Below are 21097 nucleotides of genomic sequence, written 5' to 3'. Positions count from 1 at the left end.
GCTATAAAAATACCTGAATTAAAATTTGGAGCACTTATGTTTACACACAACTATGTGCAATTTTTAAATTTCAAGATTAAAGAAAGTATAAGCATCCAGGTAAGACACACATATTCTCTTTTTAAAAAAAATTCCCATCTGCAGGGGTTGGGTGGACAATAAAGAATACAAATTATCTAAACAAGAAAAAAAATTCAAATAAATTAAAAAACCCCTAACAGTTTTTGCAACTTTAAAAGCCAATAGAGAAAAACCTATAGAAAACATTGCTGAAAAAGTCTATAAATCAAGAGCTCTTATTCAGGTTTTATTCAGATGAGAAAACAACAGAAAGACACTGTCAGAAATACAATGGTTCAAAAATAGACAATAAAACCTAAAGGAAAATTTTACTTGAACATATGTCTTGATCAATCAAAAACTAATTAAAAATAAACAGCTCATCTCAAGGACTATCATAAGATATAGAACATTCAATGGATTGAACATTGAAACTGTTATGAACAGAATAAAGTGCAAGTAATACTTGGAAGTATAGGTTCAAAAGAAAATGTGACTCCTGACAAGTAATTCTAGCACTAGATAACACAATACTAGAGGCAGAAACCATAAAGAAAAGAGGAATAGATTTGATTATATGATGTTATAAAACTTCCATATGTTAAATATGTATAATGATAAATTTGTATATATCTTTCATATGCCATAAACAAAACTGAAAGATAATTTCAAACTAGGAAAAATATTTGCAAAAGATGATAAAGTAAATATTGTTAATTTACAAAAAATGTTTCAAATTAATAAATGGACAATCAACACCAAATAAGCATATAATATGAAAAGGCAATTCTCAGAAATAGGAAGAAAGGACAGAAAGAAGGAAGGAAATAAAGCAATACTCAATTTTAGAAGTAATCAAAGAAATGCAAATTAATACAGCATTTAGACTTTTTTTTTTTTTAAAAGAGCACACCAGTACAATAGTATGATGGTGAACAACCAGGATCTATTATTATTGGCTGTAGTCTGTGTTGAATTGGTTGTAAAACCTTTTCAATTTTATGTCTTCTGTGAAAAACCAATAAAACACAAAGGAAGCCACTAAGAGAGGAAAGAAGGGACAAAAAAGTTACAAGATCAATAAAACAACTAAAATATCAATACTAAGTCCTTCCCCAGAAATAATTATTTTAAATGTAAACAAACTCCACAAGCAAAAGATACAGATTGGGCTGGGCGCAGTAGCTCATGCCTGTAGTGTCAGCACTTAGGGAGGCCAAGGCAGGAGGATTGCTTGAGCCCAGGAGTTTGAGACCAACCCTGGCAACATAGTGAGACCCCCCCCCCATCACTATAAAAATTTTTAAAAATTAGCCAGGTGTGGTGGCACACACTTGTAGTCACAGCTACTGGGGAGTTGAGCCCAGGAGTTTGAGACCAGTCCTGGCAATATAGTGAGGCCCCCATCTCTCTAAAAATTTTTAATAATTAGTCAGGTGTGGTGGTGCACACTTGTAGTCACAGCTACTGGGGAGGCGGAAGTGTGAGGGTTGCTTGAACCTGGGAGATTCAGGCTGCAGTGAGCCACGGTCTTACCACTGCACTCCAGCCTGGGCAACAGATCAAGATCCTGTCTCAAAAAAAAAAAAAAAAAAAAAAAAAAAGATTTGCTAAATGGATTCAAAAACAGGATCCAATTATATGCTGTCTACAAGAAACTCACTTTAGATCTGAAAATACAATAGCCTAAAAGTGAAAGGATAGAAAAAATATTTCATACAAGTGGTAATCAAAAGGCAACAGGAATTCCTACACAATATCTGGCAAAAGACACTTTAAATCAAAAACTGTTACAGGAGACAAAGAAAGACATTGTATAATGGTAAAAGGGTCAATTTACCAAAAATATATAATGACAAAAAATATTTGTGTACCAAACCACAGAAGTCCTAAACATATAAAGCAAACTAACAGAACTGAAGGGAGATAGATAGAAACACAATAATAGTAGGAGACTTCCATACCTCACATTCAATAATGGATAGAATAACTAAGCAGAATATCAATAATGGATAGAATAACTAAGCAGAAGATCAATAATGAGAAGACTGAAACATTTACACCAATTGGACCTAACAGACATACACAGAACATTCCACCCAACAACAGCAGAGTATACAATCTTCTCAAGTGCACAGGGAACATTTTCCAGGAAAGACAACATATGAGGTCACAAAATTACTCTTAACAAATTCAAAAAGGTTTTGATCACAATGAGATGAAACTAGAAATCAATAGCACAAGGAAAATTGGAAACTTCACAAATATGTGTAAATAAATTAACATACTCTTGAACAGCCGATAGGTCAAAGAAGAGGTCACAGTGGAAATTAAAAAATACCTTGGGACAAGTGAAAATGAAAACACAACATACCAAAACTTCTGGGCTATGGCAATAGCGGTGCTAAGAGGGAAGTTGATAGCAATAAATGCCTTATATTAAAAAGAAGAAATATCTCAAATAAACAACCTAACTTTACATCTCAAGAAAGCAGAAAAAGAACAAACTAAAGCTAAAGTTAGGAGAAGAAAGGAAATAAAGATTATAGCAGAAATGATTATAATAGAGAATAGAAATAAAATCAATGAAACCAGATACTAAGAACAATTATATTTCCACAAACTTGATAACCTAAAGAAATGGACACATTCCTAGAAACACACAACCTACCAAGCCTGAACCATGAAGAAACGAAAAGTCTGAACAGACCAATAACAAGTAAGGAAATTGAGTCAGTAATCAAATACCTTCCAACAAAGAAAAGTCCAGGACCAGATGTCTTCAATGGAGAATTCTACCAAATATTTAAAAATAACTAACACCAATCCTCCTGAAACTATTCCAAAAAATTAAAGAGGAGGGAATACTTAGGTTATTTTATAGATCAGCATAACCCTGATACCAAATCCAGGGAAAGACACTACGAGAAAAGAAAACTGCAGACCAATGTCCTTGATGAATGTAGATGCCAAAATCCTCAACAAAATACCAGCAAACAGTATTCAAAGCACATTAAGATTATACACCATGACCTAAATAAAGTGGGTTTTATTTCTAGAATGTAAGGATGATTTAACTTATGAAAATGAATCAAAGTTATAACACATTAACAGAATGAAGAACAAAAGTCACATGATCATTTCAACTGTTGCAGAAACAGCATTTAACAAGAGTCAACGTCCCTTGGTGATAAAAACACTGCACAATATAGGAATAGAAGTAAACCACCTCAACATACTAAAGGCAGTTAATACAAGCCCACAGCTAACATCATACTCAACAGTGAAAAACGGAAAGCTTTCCCTCTAAGATCAGGAATGAGGCAAAGATCTCCCCTCTCACCACTTCTATTAAATATGGCATTGGAAGTCTTAGCTAGAGCAATTGAATAGTAAAAATATATAAAGGGCATTCAATTGAAAAGGAAGAAATAAAATTATCTCTGCTCACAGATGACATGATTTTTTTTTATGTAGAAAACCCAGAAGCTTTCACACACAGAAAAACTATTAGAATTAATAGACAAATTCAGCAAGGTTGCAGGATTTAAAATCAGCAAACAAAAATCTTGCATTTCTATACAGCAACAGTGAACAATCTGAAAAAGGAAATTAAAAAACAATCCTATTTAAAATAGCATAGAAAGAATAACATATTTAGTAACAAATCTACTCTAAAGATGAGAAAGACTTGTACACTAAAAACAGTAAAATATTGCTGGAAGAAATTAAGGAAGACTAAATAAATAGAAAGATATTTTGTGTTCTTAAGTTGGAAGACAATATTGTTAAGATGTCTGTACTACCCAAAGTGATCTACAGATTCAATGCAACCCTTATAAAAATCCCAATGGCATTGTTTGCAGAAATAGAAAAAGTTATTCTAAAATTAATGTGAAATCTCAAGAGATTCCAGATAGCTGAAAAATATTTTAAAAGAAGAATAAAGTTGAACTCACAAGCCCTGATATTCCTGATGTTAAAACATACTGCAAAGCTACAGTAATCAAAACTGTGTGTTATCAGTATAAAAACAGACAAATAGACCAATGGAATAGAAGAGAGGACCCCAACAATAGGGCAGTTCTTCAAAAAATTAAAAATGGAATTATCATATGATCCAGCAATTCCACTTCTGTGTAAATGCCCAAATGAATTGGAAGCAGTCCCTCAAAGAGATATTTGCACACCCATGTTCATAGCAGCATTATTCACAACAGCTGATAGGTGAAAGCAACACAAATGTCCCTTTATGGATGAATAAATAAACAAAATGTGGTATGTGCATACAAGGGAATATTATTTAGCCTTAAAGAGGAAGAAAATTTTGTTTTGTGCAACAACATAAGTGAACTTTGAGGACATTATGCTAAGTGAAACAAGCCTGTCAGAAAAAAGATAAGTACAGGTCATCACTGACTTGTGATGGTTTGACTCACAATTTTTCCACTTTACAATGGTGCAAAAGCAATATCCATTTAGTAAAAACCATATTTTAATTTTAGGTTTGGATCTTTTCCCAGGCTAAGGCTATTCAGTACCATGGTCTCTTTCAACGCTGGGCAGTAGCTACGAGCCACAGTTTCCACCCTTGCCAGTTAATTTTGCCCAACTGTGGGCTAATGTAAGTGTTCTGAGCATGTTTAAGATAGGCTAGCCCAAGCCGTGATGTTTGATAGATTAGGTATATTAAATGTATTTTTGACTAACCACAGGTTTATCAACATAATTCCAATGTAGGTCGAGGAGTATCTGTACTGTATGATTCTGCTTTGAGGGCTGTCTAAAGTAGCCGGATTCATAGCAACAGAAAGTAGAATGGTGGTGACCAAGGGAAGAAGGGAAGGAGAGAAGGGGAGTTGCTGTTTAATGGGCATAGACTTGCAACTTGAAAAAGCTCCAGAGAGATCTGTTTCACAACAATGTGAATAGATGTGACACCTCGGAACTATACACTTAAAAGTTATTAAGATGGTACCTTTTGTGCTAGGTATTTTTTTTTTTTTTACCACAATTGTGTGTGTGTGTGTGTGTGTGTGTGTGTGTGTGTGTGATGTATCTCTATAAAGGGGAGGGTCCCTTCATCACACACAGTCCCCCAGGCTTCCTTCCCATCCCCATCTCCGGTTTCACCATAACCAGCATTTCAAGTTTGGTCCACAAAATATCCCACAACTTTGTTTTAAATGCACAGATAAGCCTTATACATAAGTGAAAAATATTTAAGTGGTATTATATTGTATATCAGTATTTATCTATCATGTTTTGAGAAATAAAAACTCTCTATGAATCTAATCAAAATTTACAAAGTACATCAGGGAAAACAGAATTTAGCTAGATTGGGGTTAAATTATGTTAAGAACAGCAGGATTCTCTAAGACTCTCCAAGATGGATTCTTACCACATTCTCAAATGCGCAAAGGGAACAGTTTGGTGGCTCTGGAGCCAGACATGGGGGTTGTGGCTCTGCCACTTACTAGCTTTGAGATAGATCTTGGCCAAATTACTAAACATGTCTATATTCCAGTCTTCTCAAGTTCAAAGTGGGGGCATTCATAGCTCCTACCCAATAAAACTGTGGAGGGGATATAATGGCTTAACACTCTACAAGACTTGGGACAGTATCTGGCATGAAGTGTCATATAAGCCCTAGTGTATCAGTTCTCTAGAGCTGCCGTGACAAAGCACCACTCCCTTAAAGAAGAGAAATATATTGTCTCCTGGTTTTCAAGGCTGAAGTTCAAGATTAAGGTGTCAGCAGGATTGGCATTCTTTTTTTTCTTTTTTTTCTTGAGACAGAGTCTCGCTCTGTCACCCAGGCTGGAGTGCAGTGGCGCAATCTCGGCTCACCGCAAGCTCTGCCTCCCAGGTTCATGCCATTCTCCTGCCTCAGCCTCCCGAGTAGCTGGGACTACAGGCGCCCACCACCATGCCCGGCTAACTTTTTTGTATTTTTAGTAGAGACGGGGTTTCACCATGTTAGCCAGGATGGTCTCGATCTCCTGACCTCATGATCCGCCCCGCCTTGGCCTCCCAAAGTGCTGGGATTACAGGCGTGAGCCACCGCACCCGGCAGGATTGGCATTCTTTGCATAAGGATGCCAGTCACATTTTATTGTGAGCTCATCCTACCCCAGTATGATCTCATTTTAACTAATTATGTAATAACTCTATTTACAAATAAGGTCAAAATCTGAGGTTCTAGGGGTTAGAACTTCAACATTTGAATGGGGGAGAGGACACACTTCAACCCATAACATCTAGCTGTTGTTATGTCTTGCAAGGTCAGCAGCAAATGGCAGAGGGCCAAGGTTTCACTTTTAGAGTTGGTATTGTGTTCCCAGGTGTGTGTAAATTCCAGCCCGCAGAGAAATCAACCAGGATTACCACTTTTGACTCCAGCCTGAAGAAGCCCTCCCTCCAACCTTGAAAAGCTACTGAGCAGAGTTGACTACCCTCAAACTCCACTTCCAGTGAGTTTCTGGACTAAAGTCTTTGTTATTTCTCAGCAGCATCCACAAGGGTCTTGAAACCAAAGATTCACCTAATTTGCATAACCCAAAATGCCTAGAAATAAGCCAGATTACAAATGAACCCTGTCACATGTCATGGCTTTCCTTCCTTCCCCAGCAGCAACCCCCACCTCTGAGGAACACCAGGCAAAGGTCAGACCAGCTCTTCTAGGCTTGTCATCAGGAAAGCTAAGGATTGCATCTCCCCAGCACAGAGGGGCACTTGATAAATTTATCAAATGAGTATTCTGCTCCCACTTTTGGACAAGGCCCCTTGAAAAGGCCCTAGCCTTGCATGGAAGAATAAAAATAGCATGAGGAAAATGGAAACCTTTGTCTAATCACTAGGATATAGAACCCCTTCTATACATCACTACAAAGGCAAAATCAATATAGAATTTACAGACTCAACCACTTAAAGTTTAAAATATTTATATGTCATAAAGTGTCATAAACTAAATTAAAGGCAAAGTACAAAGATACGGATTTCATGTTAGCAACACAATTATCAGAGAAAGACATATATATGATGTTCTTCCTATGTATATGATAAAAGCCAAAATATAAAAGACAAAACACTAATAATATAACAATGATCAGAGGACATGGGTGAGTGGTTCACATACTATAGAATGGACAACAAATACTGGCCATAAATGAAAACAAAAACAAATGTGTGACATAATTTTACACTTAAACTGGCAAATAATATTTTTAAATATAATAGTGATCATTCAGAAGGTGGGCAGTATTCAGTACTAATGACTCTAATATGTGAAGAGTGGCTGATTGGATGCAACAAAGCTGCAAAAATGTGCACACCTTTTGACCTAACAAGGCTAATTCTAGGAATTTATTCTAAAGATGCAGTAATAGATATTGCTAAGACTTATCTGTTGCATCATTTTCATCAGTAAAATATTCTAAGAACAGAATATATGTCCGTTGCTCATTATCATATTCCCAGCCCCTCATGCAAGGCCTGGTGCCCAATAGATATTTCATAAACCGACCTTCGAATGAACCCAAATGTTCAATATTTGGAGATTGTGGTCACAAATTGTAATACATCCCCATGATGAACTATTTTCCACCGTTAAAATAGATACAGTAAAGGAATATCTATGACCAGGAAAACAGAAGGCTCATTCTACCCTTCTTATTCTACCCTTCTACTCCACTACTGTACAGGGATTGGTCATTCTTCCCCTGCCAGTCCCAGCTCCTATGAGGTCACCTCTTCACTACAGTGGCAGTTACACTGGACTCAGGATCTAAATGGCTTTATTAACCAGTAAAAAATAATGAAAATAAATGAACAATAACTACTTTCATGAGATTAAAAAGATAACTATAAAATAAAACCAGGCTGAGGTCTCTGAGTCGCCGCTGCCGCCTGCGCCTGGCCTATGCCTACAGTGGCACTTCCCGGCTGCACACTCCACTCGTCCCCGCCCCATGCAGGTGGACCTTAGCAAGTGGTCTGGCCCTTGAGCCTGCAGAAAGTGGACGAGCAACTGCAGCACCCACTGCATGTCACCTACGGCGGGGCAGAGGTGCACGAGCTGGGCAGAGTGCTGACGCCCACCCAGGTTAAGAACAGACCCACTAGCATTTTGTGGGATGCTCTTGATTTGGAGAAACCCTGCACCTTGGTCCTGACAGCCCCGGGTGCTCCCACGGGGAAGGATCCCAAATACAGTGAATGGCATCATATCCTGGTGGTCAACATGAAGGATAATGACATCAACAGTGGCACAGTCCTCTCCAATTACCTAGGTTCGGGGCCTTACAAGACCACAGGCCTCCACCGCTATGTCTGGCTGGTTCACCAGCAGGACAGGCTGCTGAGGTGTGAAGAGTCCATCTTAAGCAACCTATCTGGAGACCACCGTGGCAAATTCAAGGGGGCGTCCGTCCATAAAAAGTACGAGCTCCAGGTCCTGGTGGCCAGCACATGTTTCCAGGCTGAGTGGGACTACTAAATGCCTAAACTGTAGGAACAGCTGTCTAGGAAGTAGGGGGCAGCTCAGGGACCTGAACTGTCCTGGAAGTCCCAAGTCGTGTTCCCCAGTTCAGTGTTGTGTGCAGATTTCTCCTCTTCCCACTCCCTTTTGCACAGGCAAGACCTAAGCATTCAGATGGCAGTTTATGGTGACTTTTCCTGCTGCCTGTGCTTTATAATTCTAGTCACTCATTCACTCAGTCAGGTTTATGTTTTGATCAAATTTAAACTCCATATGGGAGATATTTTGGATGACTGTTGTAGGGTCATCAAATTGTTAATGTAAAAATAGCAACCCAGTAATGAGATTGCTGGGTCAAATGGTATTTTTAGTTCTAGATCATTGAGGAATTGCCACACTGTCTTCCTCAATGGTTGAACTAATTTACACTCCCACCAACAGCATAAAAGCGTTCCTATTTCTCCACATTCTCTCTAGCATCTGTTGTTTCCTGGCTTTTTAATGATCGCCGTTCTAACTGGCATGAGATGGTATCTCATTGTGGTTTAGATTTGCATTTCTCTAATGACCAGTGATGACGAGCATTTTTTTCAAATGTCATTCTACTAGAAAGACACTTGCACACGTATGTTTATTGTGGCGCTGTTCACAATAGCAAAGACTTGGAACCAACCCAAATGCCCATCAATGGTAGACTGGATTAGAAAAATGTGGCATATATACACCATGGAATACTATGCAGTCATAAAAAAGGATGAGTTCATGTCCTTTGCAGGGGCACGGATGAAGCTGGAAACCATAATTCTCAGCAAACTAACACAAGAACAGAAAACTAAACACCGCATGTTCTCACTCATAAGTGGGAGTTGAACAACAAGGACACATGGACACAGGGAGGGAAACATCACACACCAGGGCCTGTTGGGGCATAGAGGGCTGGGGGAGAGGTAGCATTAAGAGAAATATCTCATCTAGATGATGGGTTGATGGGTGCAGCAAACCACCATGGCACATGTATACCTGTGTAACAAACCTGCACGTTCTTCACAGGTACTCCAGAACTTAAAGTAGAATAATAATAACAAAAAAATAGCAACCCAGAATTTAAAGAAAGAAAAATTGGGGGGAAAAAGACCACGTCTATAGTAATAAAGGAAAGCATCAACGAATCTTTTTTGGAGGTTAAAAAAAAAAAAAGAATTGGTTGCCTCTGCCTTTGTGCTCCTGAGTACAGAATTGTACACAGTGTGTTTTTATGGTGCTGTCATTCACCTTGACAACCAGAGGCTGGCACTGAGGCTAAACCCTAACATGGCACATCGCAGATGCCTTAATAGGTGTCAGTGTCTCGTTCTGGTCCCTTTAAAGAGCATTCCTGGAAAAAACAGTAGAGAGAGTGACTTTGCTGTTGTTGGGGCATGACCATCTAGACCTATAGCAGTGCCAGCTGACAGCTTATCAGGAATCCTTCAATCTGTGTCTATTAAATTGATCATTCTTCATGGGGATAAGAAAAGCTGGTCTGGAGTTGCTGAATGTTGTAATTCTGCTGTTTGCTTATAGTTGAATAAAAATAGAAACCTTGAATAAAAAAAATAAAATAACAGCATGAAGCAGAAAAGGAATTAATAAAGATAAAAGCAGAAGTTAATTAATTAGAAAGCAACTAGTAGGCGCAATTGAGAAAAGGAATCAAGAATTGTTTCTTTGCAAAGATCAGGAAAATAGATAAGTTTCTGGCAAGTCTGACAAGCAAGACAGAAAGAGTGAGAAATAGAATGAAAGTATGCAATATTAGATATGAGAAAGTGAGAATTATAGCTGTAAATAGAATTAACAATTAATTGTTAATTAATTGCTGGTGGGTCTGTGTAGTTATAGGCAAAAGGTGGAGGTTTTTGGAGATTCCATCTCTCTGCTTACATGGCTCATCTGTTCTTGCATGCTGTCCACTTTTTCCATTAGGGCCCATAGTGTATTATTCATAGTTGTTTTAAATTCCTTGTCTAATCATTCCAACATTCCTGTCATATCTGAGTCTCGTTCTGATGCTTTCTCTTCTGTCTCTTCAAATTGTGTTTTTTGTCTTTCAGTGTGCCTTGTAATTTTTTGTTGAAAGCATTTCATGATATATTGGGTAAAAGGAACTGAGACTGATAGGCCTTTAGTGTGAGATTTGTATGCTCATTTGACTAGGAATTAGGGTGTGTTTACTGTTTGCTGTAGCTGTAGGTGTAGGAAGATAAAATTTCCTTGGGTGTCTATGATTTTGCCTACCCTGTTTTACAGGAGCCCTACTGATGTGGTGGTAAGGTGTCGGGGAGGGGAAGCTTTCTATAGTTCTGTAAAGATCTCAGTATTTCAGTAAGTCTATGAGTCTGGGCTGTGAACTTCACAAGTGCTTCTCAGTTGCTTTTCTCCCCCTATATGCCTTTCATGAGGTGGGAAAGCTAGAAGGGGCTGGAGTTGGCTATTTCCTTCTCCCAGTTAAGCTCTGGTAAAACCTCAGTCTGTTAGGCTCTGGCAAACAGTTTCCCTTAATGGCAGGGCTTGTTCAAATAGAATGCTCTGGAGTACTTCAAAATAACTTCTTTTCTCTGCCCCTTGTGTATTAATCTGTTCTCACATGGCTATAAAGAAATACCTGAGACTAGGTAATTTATAAAGAAAAGAGGTTTATTTGGTTCATGGTTCTGCAGGCTGTACAGAAAGCACAGTGGCATTTGCTTCGGGGGAGGCCTCAGGAAGCTTTGACTCATGGCAGAAGGCAAAGGGGGAGCAGATGTGTTACATGGTGGGAGCAGGAGCAAGACAGAGAGCAAGGGGAGAGGTGCTACACACTTTTTTTCTTATACTTTAAGTTCTAGGGTACATGTGCACAATGTGCAGGTTTGTGAAATAGGTATACATGTGCCATGTTGGCTTGCTGCACCCATCAACTTGTCATTTACATTAGGTATTTCTCCCAGTGCTATCCCTCCCCCAGCCTCCCACCCCCTGACAAGCCCCAGTGTGTGATGTTCCCTGCCTTGTGTCCAAGTGTTCTCATTGTTCAATGCCCACCTATGAGTGAGAACATGTGGTGTTTGGTTTTCTGTCCTTGTGATAGTTTGCTGAGGTTGATGGTTTCTGGCTTCATCCATGTCCCTGCAAAGGACATGAACTCATCCATTTTTATGGCTGCACAGTATTCCATGGTGTATATGTGCCACATATTCTTAATCCAGTCTATCATTGATAGACATTTGGGTTGGTTCCAAGTCTTTGCTATTGTGAACAGTGCTACAATAAACATAAGTGTGCATATGTCTTTATAGTAGCATGACTTTTAATCCTTTGGGTATATACCCAGTAATGGGATTGCTGGGTCAAATGGTATTTCTAATTCTAGATCCTTGAGGAATCGCCACACTGTTTTCCACAGTGGTTGAACTAATTTACACTCCCACCAACAGTGTAAAAGCGTTCCTATTTCTCCACATCCTCTCCAGCATCTGTTGTTTCCTGACTTTTTAATGATTGCCATTCTAACTGGCGTGAGATGGTAACTCATTGTGGTTTTGATTTGCATTTCTCTGATGGCGAGTGATGCTGAGCATTTTTTCATGTGTCTGTTGGCTGCATAAATGTCTTCTTTTGAGAAGTGTCTGTTCATATCCTTTGCCCACTTTTTGATGGGGCTGTTTGTTTTTTTTCTTGTACATTTGTTTAAGTTCTTTGTAGATTCTGGATATTAGCCCTTTGTCAGATGGGTAGATTGCAAAATTTTCTCCCATTCTGTAGGTTGCCTGTTCACTCTGATGGTAGTTTCTTTTGCTGTGCAGAAGCTCTTTAGTTTAATTAGATCCCATTTGTCTATTTTGACTTTTGTTGCCATTGCTTTTGGTATTTTAGTCATTAAGTCCTTGCCCATGCCTATGTCCTGAATGGTATTGCCTAGGTTTTCTTCTAGGGTTTTTATGGTTTTAGGTCTAACATTTAAGTCTTTAATCTATCTTGAATTAATTTTTGTATAAGGTGTAAGGAAGGGATCCAGTTTCAGCTTTCTACATATGGCTAGCCAGTTTTCCCAGAGGTGCTACACACTTTTTAACAACCAGATCTCGTGAGAACTCTATCATAAGAATAGCACCAAGGGGATGGTGACAAACCATTCATTCCTTAAGGATCCACCACCACGATCCAATCATCTCTCACCAGGCTCCACCTCCAACATTGTGGATTACAGTTCAACATGAGACTTGGGCAGGGACACAGATTCAAACTATATCGCCCTACTGGAAGCAGAAGGGGATTTAATCTTCAGTCCCCACTATGAGAACCTGGTAGTTTCTGGAAGTAAAACTCAATAATTAAGTGTGCTCCCACCCCCTCAAGACTGGGCCACCTGAAGTTTTTAACTTTTAAGCTCATCCACACCACACTGAGCCTCCAGAAACTCATCAATTACAGTTCAGGATTTTCTACCCCAGTACTAGTTTCTGGGAAGGTTTCTGCTCATAGGTGTCAACCTTAAATAATGAGACTCAGAAAATATGATTAAGTATAGAGTTTATTTGAATGCAAAGTTTAAGGATGTCAACTGAGAATCACAGGCTCCAAATAAATGAGTCAGCGTTCCAAAGTGGAGAAGTTTGGGCTTCCTTGATATAGGCAGAGACAGAGGTTCAGGAGGATTATGACATTTTCCATACAAGACCAATGCATACCTTACAGAGATTCGGTTGGTTAAAGATTGCTGCATTCCAGGGAGAATTACTTATTACTCTGTAAAGGAGGGTAGTGAGCTCAAGGGGGTCTTATCCCTGGTACCTTTTCAGTCTTTTCTAATTCTCTACAGTACAAGAATAAGGAAGGGAGTTAATCCATAACTGGAGAAGCAGAAGTTGTAGCTGCATGCTTCATGACTCAGGCCACATAGTCTCATTTCTCTCAAATAATCCAAAAGCCAACAGCTTTATATTTGAATTATTTAATTTCTACTCCAGTAAGTTGTGATCCTCTGTATACACCTGTCTTTCCAATTTTGGAGGCAGTTGTTTTCCCTGTGGTCTCAGTTCTTTATGGATCTAAGAAGAGTTGCTAATTTTCAGTTTGGTTTTGTTTTCTTCTTATTACAAGGATAGGAGTGAAGACCAAGCTCCTCACATTTCAGGCCAAAAACCAGAAGTCTCCAAACATTTTAAAGTCTAAGTACTGTTGATACTTTTCACAGGAAATATAAATGACCAATAAGTAGTAGAAAAAGTAAATATATCAATAAATATTCATGGCATGGAAGACCACTTTAACTTAAAAAGCATCTGTTGCAAGCCAACAACTTACAACAAGTTGAATGATTAAACACTAGAGAAAAACATACGCATGATCCATGATCTAAGATTCCAGAAACCCTTTAAAATCCTTGGGATCAATTAAATCTCACAATCAGTTTTTTTTTTTTCAGATTTCTCAAAGACAATGTCATATATATATTATACCTTGGAAAACAACCCCAGTGAGGACCGGGAGAGCAGTCCATAATCAAGCATGTTACTGCCTAGGCCACCAAATGCACTTGCCCCAAGTTGTATACTTAAAGAGTGCAAATAGTCCACATTGGTTCAGGTCAGATTTTATTACCCAAAGAGTTTGCCACAGATGTTAGATTTCAGAGTTTTTTGGCGTTTAGGAATTGCAGATGAAGTGCTGTAAACCTATAACTATCAATCAAAGTTGTTCATAAAATTCTAGACAATGCAATAGGACAAAAAATAAGCTTAAAAACATTGGAAAGAAAAGAGATAAAATTGTCATTACATTAATTGTCCATTTCCAGAAAATAAGAAAGTACAGAAAACTAGATTTTAGAGTGTTTTTTAATTCAATATTTTCTATATACATACATATAAATGTGTGCGAACATGTATGTATGTTTGTGCATGTATGTAAGAATGGGTAACACATTTCTTTTCACCCAGATGGAGATTGAGGAGAGAGAGTAACTGTTCTTGACAAATAATTTAATCCAGTCTTTTCTAGACTGTGCATTTCTGAGGCTCTAATTGTGTTGCTAAGGGAGAGGCATTTAAAGCAGGTTTGTGGCTGCTTTCTTACTCTGCTAAGGCTGAAAGGGAAGCAGAAAAAGAACAAAGAACTAAATACCACCATGGATAATGGTGTGATTTACTGATTCCATGGGAGGAAATGTGTTCTTTCTAATTAAGAGTCAGTTAGGAGACATTTTCTTCCTTGCAGTGGCAAGAACTAATGTTTGTCCTTAAGAAAGACATGTTTGTGCTTAAGTCAACAGACACTCTGTACCATGCACAGATTAATTTCCCAATAGACTAAACTTTTAAACATGAAACATCAATAAAATTATTTCAATAAGATATAGAAGAGCAATCCTAAAAGCTTGGAATAGAAAGTGTTTTCATTCTCAGACGTCCAAAAGAAACAATTTGACTCATTTAACCATGTAAAAATATATAATTTTTATGGTTAAAAAAAAAAACCAAAAATCTTAAAAGAGGAAGTCACAGGTAAAAGTATTCACAACTAAAATGATCACAGAGGGTGTAATCATTGAATTGTGCTCCTCAAAAAATATCTGTTGCACTCCTAACCCCAGTACCTCAGAATGTGACCTTATTTGGAAATGGGATCTTTTCAAAAGTAATTAAGTGCCTCATATGAGGCATTAGGGTGGGCCCTGATCCAATGTGACTGGTGTATTTGAGTATTTGAAGTGGGAGAATACTTGATGCCAGAGATGGGAGGCCAGAAAGAAATAATACATTTACATTGCAGAGCAAACACCATCTTTCAGGGAGAATTCTGGGAATATGGTAAGCTGAGCCCAGATCCATTTCCTTTATTCCCACATGTACCTTTTCTGGACCAATTAGCTGCTGAGACTCTGGGCATCTATCTGGGTGCTCATGCAGCCTGGGCTTCTATGATCATCTCAAAAAGAAGACTTCAGTGGTGCCTTCTCCCCAGTAGCTCAGTGGCAGGTACCTGGAAGTCAGCACTGGTGAGCTGCCAGGAAAATCCTGGGAAGCGTTGGGGGAAGTTCCCATCAGCCCCATGAGCCTGCCTGGTTTCCCTGGTCAAGAAGATACTAAATGTGGGCTGAGTCCTCCTGACCCTGCAGCTAGGGAAATGCAAAGAGGATGGAGGAACAGGGGTTTCAGCACATGACCTGCAGTCAGCCTGCTGCAGTGTCACCAGAGCATGGAGGCAGAAATCTCTGCACCTTCTACGACCTGTAGAGCTGCTGCCATGCAGGGAACACCAACAACCAGACTTGAGCCCTGATGAGCCAACACCTAGCCCACAGGATCATGGCAGCCAGAGGGCAAGGTTAGCTCACAAAAGATAGAACTCACACCTGGAGAAAGAGAGCTGCTAAAGGACAAGGGTGCAGCTGGAAGAAAATTGGAGGAGGTGAAGAGGCAAAGGACATTTAAATGGATGCAAGAGTGGTACAAAAGAGTTTCTGGAGCTAAAAATAAACACAATTTTCTGCTCCAAAAATTCAGTGGGTGAGTTATAAGAGAAAAGAGACACTGTTGAAACCTGAATTAGAATTAGCATTCTGAAAATTTACTACTTATTGCAATAATATCTCAAAAGATAGCAAATATATCAAATAAGATAGCAAATGTATCAAATAAGACAGAAATTATCATAAACAAATATATAAGGGTGTGGAGCAGTGCATACCAAGGATGAGACAGTGGGAGTGTCCACCCTCAGCTCAGACAATCATGTGTGCCTTGTCAGGAGATAATTTAGAAAACCAACTAAAAAAGAGTTGGTTTTCTATGATCACAATGGACTGGCAATACTCAACAACATTAGTGATACAATAGTCCTCAAAAAAGTCTTCTTTTCATCTAAGACGTAAACACTTGCTGCAGTTACTGTTTTTTTTTTTGTTTTTAAATTAATTTTACCTTTTAGAACAGCTTAAGTTGTCAAAAAGATTTAAAAGATTATATAGAGAGTTCCCAAATACTCCTTCATCCATTTCTCCCTAAAATTAGTATCTTTCATTAGTATAGTATATTTGTTACAATTAATGAATCAATACTGAGACTAACATCTAGATCTTATTCTGATTTTCTTATTTTTCACCTAACATGTTTTTCTGTCCCAGGATTCCACCCCGGATACATTACATTTACTTGTCATGTCTCCTTAGGCTCCTGTTGGTGTGGCAGCTTCTCAGACTTTCCTTGTTTTTGAAGATTTCAACAGTGTTGAGGATTAAGAATTTTATAAGATGCCCCTTTTTTGAAATTTATATGATGTATATCTGATATTTTTCTCATGATTAGATGTGGGTTATACGTAGACCACACAGGTAGAGAAGTAACGCTCATCACATCATAATAACATTACAATGCTATCAACATGATTTGTCACTGTTGATATTGACTTTTGTCAAAGATCAGTTGACTATATTTGTGTGAGTCTATTTCTGGGCTCTCTACTCTGTTCCATTGATCTCTTTGTCTATTCTTTTCCCAGTATCACACTGTCTTGATTACTGTAGCTTTATAGCAGTAAGCTTTGAAGTTGGATTGTGTCAGTCCTCTAACTTCTTCTTTTTTATTTTTTTTGAGATGCAATTTCACTCTTATTGCCCAAGCTGGAGTGCAATGGTGTGATCTCGGCTTGCTGCAACCTCTGCCTCCCAGGTTCAAGTGAGTCTCCCGCCTCAGCCTCTCAAGTAGCTGGGATTACAGGTGTGCACCACCATGCCTGGCTAATTTTTTTGTATTTTTAGTAGAAACGGGGTTTTACCATGTTAGCCAGGCTTGTCTCAAACTCCTGAGCTTTGGATGATCCAACGGCCTGGGCCTCCCAAAGTGTTGGGATTACAGGTGTGAGCCCAGCCTGTCCTCCAACTTAATTCCTCTTCAGTGTCATGTTGGATATTCTAGGTCTTTTGCCTTTCTGTATAAACTTTAGAATTAGTCTTTGATATCCACAAAGTAGGTAGCTGGGATTTTGATTGAGCTGCATTGAATAAAATTAAGTTGGGAAAGACTGACATCTTAAACAATATTGAATCTTTCTATCTATCCATGAACATGAGATATCTTTCAACTTATTTATGTCTTTGATTTTTAAAAAATTTTATTTTAGGTTCAAGGGTACATGTGCAGGTTTATTATATAGGCAAATTGTGTGCCACAGGTGTTTGATGTACAGATAATTTCATTACCCAGGTAATAAGCATGGTACCTGATAGTTTTTCTGATCCTCTCCCTCCTCCCACCCTCCACCTTCAAGTAGGCCCCAGTGTATGTTGTTCACCTCCCAATATTCATGTGTTCTAGTTGTTTAGCTCCTGCTTATGAGAACATGTGGTATTTGGTTTTCTATTCCTGCATTAGTTTGCTAACAGTAATGGCCTCCAGCTCTATCCATGTTCCTGCAAAGACATGATCTCATTCTTCTTTTGTATGGCTGCATAATATTTCATGGTGTATGTATACTACATTTTCTTTATGCAGTCTACTATTGATAGGCATTTGGGTTGATTCCATGTTTTTGCTATTGTGAATAGTGCTTCAATGAACATACCTGTGCATGTGTCTTTATAACAGAATGATTTATATTTCTTTGGCTATATACCCAGTAATGGGATTGCTGGGTCAAATGACAGTTCTATTTTAAGTTCTTTGAGGAATCACCACACTGATTTCTGTAATGTCTGAACTAATTTATATTCCCACCAGCAGCGTATAAGCATTCCCTTTTCCCTGCAACCTCACCAGAATCTGTTATTTTTTGACTTTCTAGTAATAGCCATTTTGACTGGTGTGAGATGCTATCTCATTGTGGTTTTGATTTGTATTTCTCTAATGATTAGTAATGTTGAACATTTTCTTATATGTTTTTTGACCACATGTCTTCTTTTGAAAAGTGTCTGTTTATGTCCTTTGCCCACTTGTTAATGTGGTTGTTGTTGTTACAAAAAAAAACTGCTTGTACATTTGTTTAAATTCCTTATAGATTCTGGATCAATAAGGATGTATAGGTTACATATACTTTCTCCTATTCTGTAGGTTATCTGTTTACGCTGTTGATAGTTTTTTTTACTGTGCAGAAGCTCTTTAGTTTAATAAGATCCTATTTGTCAATTTTTTTTTTTTGCAATTGCTTTTGGTGTCTTTGTCATGAAATCTTTTCCAAGTCCTGTGTCCAGAAAGGTATTTCCTGAATTATCTTCTAGGGTTTTTATAGTTTTAGGCTTTACGTTTAAGTTTTTAATATATTTTGAGTTGATTTTTGTACACGGTGTTAGGTAGGGGTCCAGTTTCAATCTTCTGCACATGGCTAGCCAGTGATCTCAGCACCATTTATTGAATGGGGAGTCCTTTTCCCATTGCTTGTTACTGTCAACTTTGTCAAATATCAGATGGTTGTAGGTATGTGGCATTATTTCTGGGCTCTCTATTCTGTTCATTGATATATGCATCTGTTTTTGTACAAGTACCATGCTTGTTTTGGTTACTGTAACCCATAGTTTGAAGTCAGGTAACATGATGCCTCCAGCTTTGTTATTTTTGCTTAGGATTGCTTTGGCCATTAGAGCTCTTTTGTGGTTCCATATGACAGTCTTTTCTAATTCTGTGAAGAATGTCATTGGTAGTTTGATAGGAATGGCACTGAATCTATAAATTGCTTTTGTCTGTATGGCCATTTTAACAATAATGATTCTTCCTATCCATGAACATGGAAAGTTTTTCCCTTTGTTTGTGTCATCTGTGATTTCTTTGAGCAGTGTTTTGTAATTCTCGTAGAGATTTTTTGCCTTCCTGGTTAACTATATTCCTAGGTATTTTATTCTTTTTGCACTATTGTGAAATGGATTATGTTCTTAATTTGGCTCTCAGCTTGGATGCTGTTGTTATATAGGAATGCTACTGATTTTTGTATGTTGATTTTGTATCCTAAAACTGCTGAAGCTGTTTATCAGATCAAGAAACTTTTGGGCAAAGACTATGGGGTTTTCTAGGTACAGGATCATGACATCTGCAAATAGGAATTGTTTGACTTCCTGTCTTCCTATTTGAATGCTTTTATTTCTTTATCTTGCCTGTATATCTTTGATTTTTTTAATTAGAGTTTTTAGTTATCCTCTAGGAATCTTGTAAAAGTTTTGTTAGATGTATACTTAATAATTTCATTGTTCTGGTGCTAATATAAGTGTTGTTTTTTAATTTCAAAAACACAGAGGTATATAGGAAAGCAATAGACTTTTTTATATTAATCTTGTATTCTACATCTTTGCTATGATCACTTATTAGTTCTAGGTGTTTTATGTTAATTCATTAAAATTTTCTACATAGACAACTATGTCATCTGTGAACAAAGACAGTTATATATCTTCTTTCCAAATCTGTATACCTTTTATTTTCCTTTCTTATCTAATTGCACCAGCTACAACTCCTAGTATGTTGAATAGAAGTGGTGAGAGGGGACATCCTTGCCTTCTTCCTAATGTTAGTGGGAAAGTTCCAAGTTTGTCACCATCAACTGTGATATTAGCTGTATGTTTATTGTAGATTCTCTTTATTAAGTTGAGGAAATTCCCTCCTATTCCTAGTTTGCTGAGTCTGTATCATAAATGGATATTGGATTTTGTCAGGTGCTTTTTTTTACATCTATGCATATGATCACATGATTTTTTTTCTTTAATCTGTTGATATGATAAATTACATTAATTGATTTTTTAATGTTAAACCAATATTGCATACCTGGGATAAATTCCACTTGGCGGTGGTGTATAGTTTTGTGCACTGTTGGATTTGATTTGCTAATATTTTGTTGAGGATCTTTACATCCATATTCATGAGAAATAGTGGTGTGTAGTTTTCTTTTCTTGTAAGGAAAGTCTTTGTCTGCATTTGGTATTAGGGATTAGTAATGGATTAGTAGTGATGGTGGGCTATCTTTTATTTCTGGTATTAGTGATTTGTGTCTTCTCTCCTTCTCTCTCTCTCAGTTAACCTGACTATCCAAGATTAATAGAATTGATCTTTTCAAGTATGTTTTTGGATTTCTTTTTTTGGTTTTTATTTATTTTACATTTCATTAATGTTTGCTCAATTTTTTTTGATTATTTATTTTCTTCTGCTTAGTTTGGATTTAATTTGTTCTTCTTTTTCTTTCCCAACATTAAAGCTTAGATGATTATTTTTGAGATCTTTCTAATTTTCTAATATTTGCAGTCAATGTTATAAACTAAATTTGTTCTTGGACCCCTCTAATAAATTTTTATTTCAGTTATTGGACTTTTCAACTTCAGTATTTCTATGATGTGTCTTTATGTGATTTCTATGTCTTTATTGATACTCTCTATGTGGTGAGACAATGCTTTCCTGGTTTCCTTTAGTTATTTGTATGTGGTTTCTTTTTGTTTTTTGAATATATTTTAAATAGTTGATGTACTGCCTTTGTCTAATAGGCCCAATATCCAGGTATCATCAGTGCAGATTTCTATTCATTTTTTAAATGTACATAGTCCATACTTTCTTGTTTGTTTGCATGCCT

At 37.6% G+C, this 21097-nt stretch overlaps 1 long non-coding RNA gene and 1 pseudogene across 6 annotated transcripts in view; both read left to right on the top strand.

Moving 5' to 3' along the window:
* Positions 1–21097, top strand: part of LOC105470239 (uncharacterized) — a 51685-nt gene that overhangs the window by 7002 nt on the left and 23586 nt on the right. The window contains exon 1 of one of the 6 annotated variants that reach the window (XR_980390.3): positions 6141–6533. The exons of the other annotated variants lie outside the window; for them this stretch is intronic. This is a non-coding gene — a long non-coding RNA (uncharacterized lncRNA). Of the gene's footprint in view, positions 1–6140; positions 6534–21097 lie in introns of those variants that run through there. 6 annotated transcript variants of the gene reach the window in all.
* On the top strand, positions 6527–20576 carry LOC139362035 (phosphatidylethanolamine-binding protein 1 pseudogene; annotated as a pseudogene).

This window comes from Macaca nemestrina, chromosome 2 (assembly GCF_043159975.1).
Source record: "Macaca nemestrina isolate mMacNem1 chromosome 2, mMacNem.hap1, whole genome shotgun sequence".
Taxonomy (NCBI): Eukaryota; Metazoa; Chordata; class Mammalia; order Primates; family Cercopithecidae; genus Macaca; species Macaca nemestrina.
The sequence above is the reverse complement of the archived record's forward strand: the minus strand, read 5'-3'. Positions and strand labels throughout refer to the sequence as shown.